Genomic DNA, 9,480 nt, shown 5'->3' with positions numbered 1-9,480 from the left:
CTGAGGGCAGGAGCTGGGACCCCCAGGATGGGGCCCGGCCCAGGGGTGGCGAGGTGCGGTGAGACCCCAGGCGCAGCCCGGGGTCCTGCTCTGAGGCTTCAGGAGTGCCACCATGGCTGCAAGAAGCACCTGGGAGACATCATCAGCTTCTTCTTCCGCTTCATCTCTGGGAACCTGGCTCGAGGTGAGGGCTGCTTTGACGGTGAGGGAGCAGAAGGAAGCGGGGAGCAGAAGGAAGCGGGTTTGGGACTCAGGACTGCCGTGCCTGCCTGGAAAGGGGCAGGGGCAATCAGAGGGGACGATGGCCCCAAGGGCAGAACTGGAAGGAACCACCTGACTCAGAGCCCTGCCCCAGGCCCGCAGGCAGTGAGGGCCAAGGCAGGGCTCCCGTACTCTTGGGCCTGGGTAGGAAAAGGAGGTGCGAGGGGGCTTCCTTCTCCAGGCGCACAGACTCGGGCTCAGCCTGGGCCGGGAGGCAGCCGGAGGCTCCGGGCCTGCCCACCTGCCTTGCACACACTGACCCCCCTGCCCCGGCCTCTCCTCTCTTTCCTTGCCTCCCCAGAGCCCCCTCCTGCTCCACCAAAGGGATGTGTGACTTCAGCAGTGAGGATGAAAGAAAGTGCCGGATCGGTGATAGCCCTCTTTTTAAATCTATAAAACCAACCAACCTGGAAATTCGGGCAGGGATACAACGGGGGGCCGGCAGGTTCAGGCCTGGGGAGGAGCCCCATGTGGGAGTGACAGCACAACAGGCCAGGGCCCACTTCTGCTCTGCGTCCTCTACCCCTCAGCACAGTGGGTGCTCCAGGGCCGGGCAGCACCAAGAGCCAGCATCGGCCGTGGGGCCCAGGAGGCGGGCACAGGGGGAGGGGCAAGCGCGCGTGGGGCCCGGTGTTTTCTTGGCAAGATGAGCTGGGAAGGGTGGTGTCAGGAGCTCCACACGCTGAAAGGAGAGACCCTCACCAGCTCGGGGCTTCGGGGTCCTTTTGTCTTCTCCTGTTATTAGAGGGATATGAAGGGAATTTCGGCTAAAGTAATCACATGATTCTCTAAAGAGCTAGCAAATGAAACCCCCAACGCATAGCCATGAGTCAGTGTAGACATGTGATATATTGGCTTTTTAGCCAAAGATAAAAAATACTTCTGCTGCCCAAAGATGCTCACAGACCCTGAGAGACAATGTGCCCACACTGAGCGGGGCTGGGTTGAAAAGCCCGGCCTTTTGTCCCCTCTTTAGGGGGCGGGGACCTTGTCCCCTGCTCTGATACCCTGCCCTGACCGGAGTGCCTGGCGCAAAGCCTGCTGGGTGAAATCCTTGTCAAATTCATGAATAATATTTTAAGAAGAATAAAAACACAAAACCGAGCATATAAGCAATCATATCAATCATCTCAAAATCGGTCAAATAATAATGGTTTCAAATACTCAGAAGCAATAATAGATTTCTAGTCATAAGAAGACAGGATTCCAATCTAATGAAGGTTTGCACGGGGAGATCCGGCGGAGGTCTGAGTCTAAAGCAGGGGTGGCAACCTCAGGGCCCTTTAAGGGGGCACTCAGGCTAATGTCGCTGCAGGCAGTGGGAGCCCAGGGTCACAAGCCAGCTTTTCCAAAGCAATGGAAGCTCTGTCTCTGCTCCTGATGTCCCTTAGCCCTGCCTCCAGTCGTTGTGGGGGAGGATGGAACTTTGCAGATGGTGGGCCACTCCTCTGGGAGGGGAGCCCCCTGGGGGTCAGGCCTAGTGGCAGAGGGATGTGTATGGAGTTTCCAAGTCTCCGGCCATGCCCCACTAGCTGCTTCCACTAGCTGGTCCTGCTTGCTCCTGCGGGCCGGTGATCGTGAGCAGCTCTCCCGCCCTCTCCTCCTGGGCCTGGGCTCTTCATCTGTCCTCGCCGGATGGATGTGTGTCACGGTGCCGGGGCACCTAGGAGAGTCAGCAAGACCCCTTGCTTACTGAGTTTCCGTGAATGGGAGTCTTTGTTGCCCAGTAATTTCACGCACCTTTTTCAAACCTTTCTACGTGCTCGATCGGCTTGCAGACTCATGGGGGCTTTTTCTCACTCCCTCTGTGTAGCTCTCTGTCTGTCTGTCTTGCAAGGAGGAAGGAGGCTGCAGGTCTGTGTCACCTAAGGGTGCAATCTGCCTCCCTAGGCTTCAGGTTCCTCATCTGACAAAAAAACAAAGACAAAAAGAAAAAAAAAGCACAAAGATGAGCTTGCTGGCCTACTTCTGAGCTCCTTCCAGCTCTTTGTGCTGGTTCTAGGATTCACAGTAAGCGGGGGTGCAGGGGAGCTGTCTGGGAGCAGGGAGCAAGGAGGCCAAGAGCAGGCTGGTGTGAGTGCTGAGAAGCTGCTAGAACACAACGTATGGAACAAGCCCGAGGAGGCGCGATTCTCTGTCACCTCTGACCCTTTCCGTCTGCCCTGGGGGATTGCCCTTCCCTGTCCATGGGGGAGATTCTGTGCAGGTCCCGTGGGCCTCTTCCCAGTGTTCTAGTGCGTCCTCAGGGAATCCTGCCTGGCCCAGATCAGAGCTCCAGACCCTCATTCACTTTGGGATCTCCCTCCTGCTGACTTGTCTCGGGCCGGAGGCTGGAGCAGGACGGCAGAGTGTGGGCAGGGTCCCGGGCATCTCCACTACTTCACCTTGCTTCCCACCTGGTTCCGGGGGCCAGGCCAATGCCAGCTCCCTTCCTTTGCTCATGATGCCCCTTGGCCTCATCTCCCAACTGTTGCGACTCCCCTTCTCCAGGCAGCACGAGGAGGAACATTGAAGATGGATTCCCCCAGCTCTCTTCCACAGGGTCCGAGGGAGCTCTGGGGAAATTCACCCTCTGCTTCCAGGACCATCACCTGGTGGGTGTCCAATTCCCTCCCCTCACCCTGGCTCCCTTTGGCCATTGTAGCCATGGCCATCACCTGACCTCCTCCTGGTGTGGGTCAGACCCCCCTGGCCCCAGACACATGACCAGACCCCAACAGGCTTCCCAGAAGCTCCACAATTGGACAGAGGACTAAAGCCCCTTGGTGTAGGAGGAGGGAAGATACCTGGCTTGCCAACCAACCTTTCCAAAGATGTTCCCTTTCTCTGCCTCACCAACCTTTTCCTTCTCTGGCCCCTGGTGGGGTGAGGAAGGGTGAGTCACAGGGCCGGTTTCCTAGGCCCTTAGTATGACCTGCAGAGCTGGTCTTGGCTGTTGCGGTCTCTGCCCAAACTCAACAAGGAAAGCCACATTTAACACCTGGATATGAGACATGGAGTCCACATCAAGATGGGGGAGAGCCCTATCATCTGAGCCCCTCTCCCTACCCTGCAGCAGGTGCCCAGGCCCCCGGGGGCTCCCAGGGACAAGGCATGGGGCAGAGGCGGGGAAGGGCCAAGAGCGAGGAAAGAGGGCTTGCACTGCAGATCGAGGCCGCGAAGCCTCGAGGTTCCAGACAAAGTTGGGCACAGCTGGCTTGCATTGTCAAAGCATCATTCTCTTTGTGTTAAAAATATCATTCTTCCACAAATAGACAGTGAGTGTGTGTCAAGGTTCTATTGAAGTACTTAATAAGGAAACCAGCAGAATGACAAAGCGGATTCAAAAGAGAAAGAAACAGGGATTTTTAGAGAGGGTGGAAATAAAAGGGACACTGAGATATGACCTCTCAGTTAGACTGAAACTAAGAAAGATCCAGGGCAGTGAGACAGCCACCCGCGGGGTTATCTTCTCTGCCAGAGAGAAGAGGAAATCATCGCCTCTTATCAGTTTTGTAGGCTTGTAAAGTGTCTGGGACCTCATCCCTGTGCGCTCACTTCTCCCCTGCAGAGTCCAGGGCTCTGGGCAGGCGTTGGACGATGCCCTAGCAGGACTGAGAGGCCCTGCAATGCTCTCTGCGCCTTATTCCCACAGTTTTTAAACAGAATACCATCTCTGGCACTCATAGCTGGTAAAAGGTAAACTGAGGCACGTTAAAAATGTCAAGAGTTTATTTGAGCACACATCAAACAGGGCAGCCGACCAGAAGGTGTGGAGGACTGCTCCACACACAGGAGCTAGGGGAAGGGTTTTATAAGGAAGGTGCCGAAGTAAAGCAGAAGTAAAGCAAGGAAATATTCGACGGGTCGTGGCTGAAGGAGTCGCCTTATTTGGGAAAGCTCAGTTGGCTGTTCGCGATCGGTTGTTCTTAAATTCCCTGGGGTTTGGGTTCCATTGCATAGATCCGAGGCTTTAGAGCCTCCACAGCCCAGCGGCCTCCTTGTTTCATCTCTTTAACAATTCCCCCCTTTGGGTCATCCTTTCATCCCTGAGGGATTAACTGACAATTTGGTATTACTGCCGCTCTCAGTCACCCTCAGGCTTCAGTTCTGATCCTGTCATGAAACGCAGACTATGATGTCAGGCCGTGGAAGAATCACTTTTGCTGTTCACCACATTGTTCATCTTGTTTCTGTTTCTCCGAGCATAGTGAGACCATCTGATGTGCTTCTGATGGCTGTGAGCATGTATTTCAGACCCTGGGGAGAACACAGCGCCCCAGGGAGATCACAGTGATAACTCTCAGGAAGATAATGATGACAAGAGATTGAAGTGTGCTCCTTCACCAGGGCACCCCCGAACCAAACCAGTTGGTATCCAGTAAATCAGAGAATGTGTCTGCAGAGGCATCAACGTGTTTCAGCCAAGTGGCTTGTTTGTTAATTTCTCGTATGTTAATTTCTACTAGACGGAGGCGTTGATCCAGGTATAGCAGGAGGTAATTGCTATGGTACAGACTCCTCCTCGCTCAGGCAACAAGTAATTCAAAGCACTTCTGTCATCTAAAACACCTTTATCAGCTTAAAATAATGGCTATGCCCAAGAGGCATATTTTGGGGTGGTCTATTTTGCCGCCCTTTATTCCCTGCCTTTGAAATCCCTCCAAGAAGTTTCACAGTCTAGGATTTGAGCTGGTAGATAGTGCTGTCCCACTGAATCCATCCCGTAGTCCTGAGAATAGGTCAGTTCAGTTAAATGGTGGTGTTTTATTTCAGGAGGCGGTACCCGGGAGGTTCCCAAACCTAGGCCTAGATGTGCAAGCAATCAGGTATTTAATAAAAAGCATTTCTATGGAAGCAGAAGAAAAACAAAGGTTAATGGTTAGAGCAGACTATAAACCAGTTTCTGAGCCCAGAGGGAAGCCAGTCAAGAAGATTTCTAGGTGTTGGGCTCCTAGATGTAGGCCTCAAAGCATCTTTTATAGTTTGGATGTCTCTGGTGGTGTGATCTGTGTTAGGAGAACTTTCTGAGTAACAGGCACAAAGCTTTGTGAGCTGTTGTGGTGATTTCTCTAAAGTTTATATCTAGTTGTCTAGCATTAATTGGCAGGGCTTTGGGAAAAGGAAAGGTTTTGTTCTTCATGAGTCCAACTCAGAGAAAGAAAATTAGAAACATTCGTTTGGAAAGCCATAGCCAGCTATCGGAGAAAAACTTGAAGAATTTAGGATCCAGGCCAGTTTACAGGTAGATAAGAAACTTCAAAGACAATGAATGAGACTGGAATCTGATATTCACAAGGGTGTGTGATAGCTTTCTACAGAAACTATAATTTTACAGAAACTAAATTTGCAGAAACATAATTTTTCTCTCTACAATCACCCCAATTTCTAGCAAAGATATTATGACAAATTTGTTTGCAAAGTTGTCTCATTAAACTTGGCCTGGTTATTTACATAAGAATGGCAAGAATAGTGATTTCATGTATATCCTTAAATATAATTTTCCAGTTAAAGCTTGGTGATATCTAAGGGGCTTCATTGGATGCATAAAGTCATTCTTGGTTTATGAGATTTTTTTAAAGCCTCGTTAGTCTAAGAAGCCAAACCAAGGACTTGCCCAACTGTGCCTGTTACAAGGAGAACAGATTCTTACTGAACTTACGCAAAGACCCGCATTGTCATGAAAAATAAGAACAGCCAATAAGAGTTTCTGGATCCTGGAGGAATCAGGCAGAGAGAAAAAAAAAGAATAATAACAACAACATATTATATTATTATTATATATCATCTATAATAATATATATATATTCTATTTTTGTTTACAAAAGAATACTTTGCCAAATTGCTGTGTTATAGATAACTTTTTAAAAAAGGGAAAAGAAGCATTTTTTTAATCCAGAAAACAAAGCGTTGAAGAACCAGCCATGCTTCAAACAAAGTAATAAAACTTATAATTACCCTCATCAATCCATTCAGTCCCATGTCATTAATTTTTCTTTAGAGATTTTATTTATTTATTTTAAAGAGAGAGAGAGAGCAGGGGGAGGGGCAGAGGGAAAGAATCTCAAGCAGACCCCCCCACTGAGCAGGGAGGCCGACTGGGGGCTTGATCCCACCACCCTGAAATCATGACCTGAGCCAAAACCAAGACTCTGGATGCTTAATGACTGAGCCACCCAGGCGCCCCTCACGTCATGAATTCTTGATCCTCAGAGTTCTCATAGAGTTTAGTGGTATAATCTTCAAGCTACCAGAAATCTGTCCCTGTCAGAATCCTTTCCCTGAATCTCTTTGAAGAGGAAGCCCTTCTGCAAAAGCAGTGGAGTAAAACAATAACGGTGTATAGATATCAAAAGACTTAAAAGTGGCCACAGTTAAAAATCTGATGAGAGTTCATTATAATGCAGTTAACGTGGGGTTTTCGTTATTTCAGTGACATGCATCTTAAGATAATAACTAGAATTACGATTGATAACACCATACCGGGACACATGAGATCTCTAGGAATTTCCTATAATTTCTGGAACACTTATCATCAATAACAGGTATCCACGCAAATAGAACTTAGGGAAGGTTTAGCATCACGTCTTAGTTGGCAATTCTTTCCATGCAATTTAACGTATCAAACAAGCTTTAGCGAGTTTTATGGCTTTTATAAGGAGAGAGAACTAATCTGCTGAGATGTCCAGAGTCCCCAGGAGGATTCCACGGTAGTTCAAGGCCAAAGAGACTCCAGTTAGAGTTTGATTATGAGAAGTTTATACAAAATATTAAAAGGTTTGGACAGTTGATTCAATAGGCTCTTGGTAATGTAGTCAACCAAGGGGATAAAGACTTCTGCGGCAAACAAGGTTTTGTAACATACACACACACAAAAAACCCCACCTCTTTTAATAGCAAAGTCTCCCTTCTCCCAATTAATCAAAGACCTGACAAAAAGAACATGAAGCACAAGAAATTACTTTGGTAAAGCACAATCTTTGCTTTCCAGGTGGATTACCCAAAAGTGAAGGAAAACCTTTCATAATCTCTTATCAAGAGCAGGCCAATCGCCCAAGAATACTCTGTTCTCAGGCTCCTCCTCTGGGAGCCTGCTTCTTCCTCTCCCACTCCGCTGCTGTGTTCCCTCTCTCGCTGGCTGTCTCTCTGTCACATAAATAAATAAAATCTTAAAAAAAAAAAAAAAAGAATACTCTGTTCTTTTAACAAATGAAAGGGAATTACATTTTCATTTTGCCTGGGCATACTATTGATATTAAAACCTATTTTTAAAACCCTTCTGATAAATCCATTCAGTGTCAGCCGGCTTGACCACATGAGATTTTCCTCTCTCTCCTCCCACTTTCCAGATTCCGTTTCGTTTTTGTCCTTTATTCTCCTTCTCGTTCTGAAACAACCAGTTACTCTCCTGTAGGGCAAACTAACTCTATTTTCCCTTAACAAAGATGCATTTCCATATTTTATGTCTTTTTTTTTTAACCAAAAATACATCCTGCTTTCCTCGTGTACAGAGTTGTCTCTCTCATTATTTCTAGTAGTTTTGATTACATCTATCAGTTAGACTTTTTAACTCTTGGGAACCTTGATTTCTAGTGAAACTAAGGAGTGACTGTTGTGGACTGTTACACCAGCGTTCTATCGATTGGCAAACTTATTAATACATTTCATAATTTCTAGGAGTATACTCTTCCTCATAATAAGTTTTTCCACATGGCACAAAACATGTCTAGTGACAGAAGTCTCTTTAGTTGGTCTGATGAAGAAGCCAAAGGAGGGGCACCTGGGTGTCTCAGTCTGTTAAGCATCTGTCTTGGGTCCTGGGTCCTGGGATTGAGCTCCGCATCAGGCTCTCTGCTCAGGGAGCTCCCTGCTCCCTCCCTCCATCCGCCGCTCCCCCTGCTTGTGCTCTCTCTCTTTCTGTGTCAAACAAATAAATAAAATCTTAAAAAAAAGAAGCCAAAGGTAGATAAACCTAGGTTCTGTATTGAATGCTCAGTATTTTAATTTACTGGGAGACTGTTGGGAAAGGCAGTCTCATGCCCCATGGTCTTGGACCGCCACTCCACCCCCTACGAGAAGGCCTCAGGCCTGGAACACTTCCTTACCAAGAGGTAAAAAGCTCAGGCAGCCAGTGTTGGGCTTATCACCTTTTGTGGGCATATCCCTCCTTATTTACCTTTCTGAGTATTCTTTCGTCTCTGCTTAAAGTGTGTGCACCATATGGTACCTGGACAGGCCAGGGTTCTATCTGTTCTTTGCAGGGAAGGGCAAAGTTTGTCCATTGCAGCAAGGGAGGGGTGCTCAGAGGTCAGCTGCCCCGTGTCAGCCGGCAGGAGAGACCTGCTAGCCACAGGGGGACGGATGTTCACCCTGGAAGCGGCTCTTGCTCTGTCTCTTCTCCAGGTAAGTGCAGCGTTGGTCTATGCAATGTTTGGCTGGTGTGTTTTCACTGGCAACTCGGATGCTAAGACGCTGTGGACAGAAGTGTTTAGAGTCCTCGAAGTGGGATTGGTAACTGGTGCTCTGTGCCCTCCTCTGTGGGGATTGGTAAAAAGGATAGGTGGGCTTCGAGTTGCTCTGAGAGCTGCCTTCCTGTTCCTGTAAAGACTCAGTGTGTAAGACAAATTGGATTGCAGTCTGAATGATATCAAGGGGTTGGACCCACCCAGCCAGTCACATTGTGTTCGATTCGCTTCTTTATGTCAGGGAGAAGGTTTCCAACTAAGACGGAACTCAAAAGAGTCCTACATTCTAGATTTAGAGCTGTCTTTGGAATGTTTTAATACGTTGTTTCACAAATCAGGTTGTCGTCCTTCCCTTTTAGCTTAGAAGCCCTTTAAAAAGTTCCTGTCGGGTTCTGACTGTAGGTCTCCGATTTCGCCAGCTTCTGTCCGTAGAAGTCCTCTTAAAAGATCCTTTCAGATATCTTATCATCAGGTTTGAGTTGGGATAAACAGTAAATATTCCTGGCAATGTTAAGTCTCTAAAAGGGGCCCTTTTGATTCATTTAGTCTTAGAAGCTTCTGCATACCGATCAAAAGTGCATCCCACCGTTTTGGGGAAGTTTGGGACCCTTTTTTCTCCAGGGCATCTCATAAATGGAAAAGTAATTCCCCACTGTGGCCCTCATAATTCGAGATTACTCTGGTAAGCTTAACCTACTTGTTCAGACAAATTTGGTTCTGGGCCCATGATTTTCATGCATAGAGTCCTAAATGGAGGAGTCCTAGACTTTCTGGA

This window comes from Ursus maritimus, unplaced genomic scaffold (assembly GCF_017311325.1).
Source record: "Ursus maritimus isolate PB19 unplaced genomic scaffold, ASM1731132v1 scaffold_6, whole genome shotgun sequence".
Taxonomy (NCBI): Eukaryota; Metazoa; Chordata; class Mammalia; order Carnivora; family Ursidae; genus Ursus; species Ursus maritimus.
The sequence above is the reverse complement of the archived record's forward strand: the minus strand, read 5'-3'. Positions refer to the sequence as shown.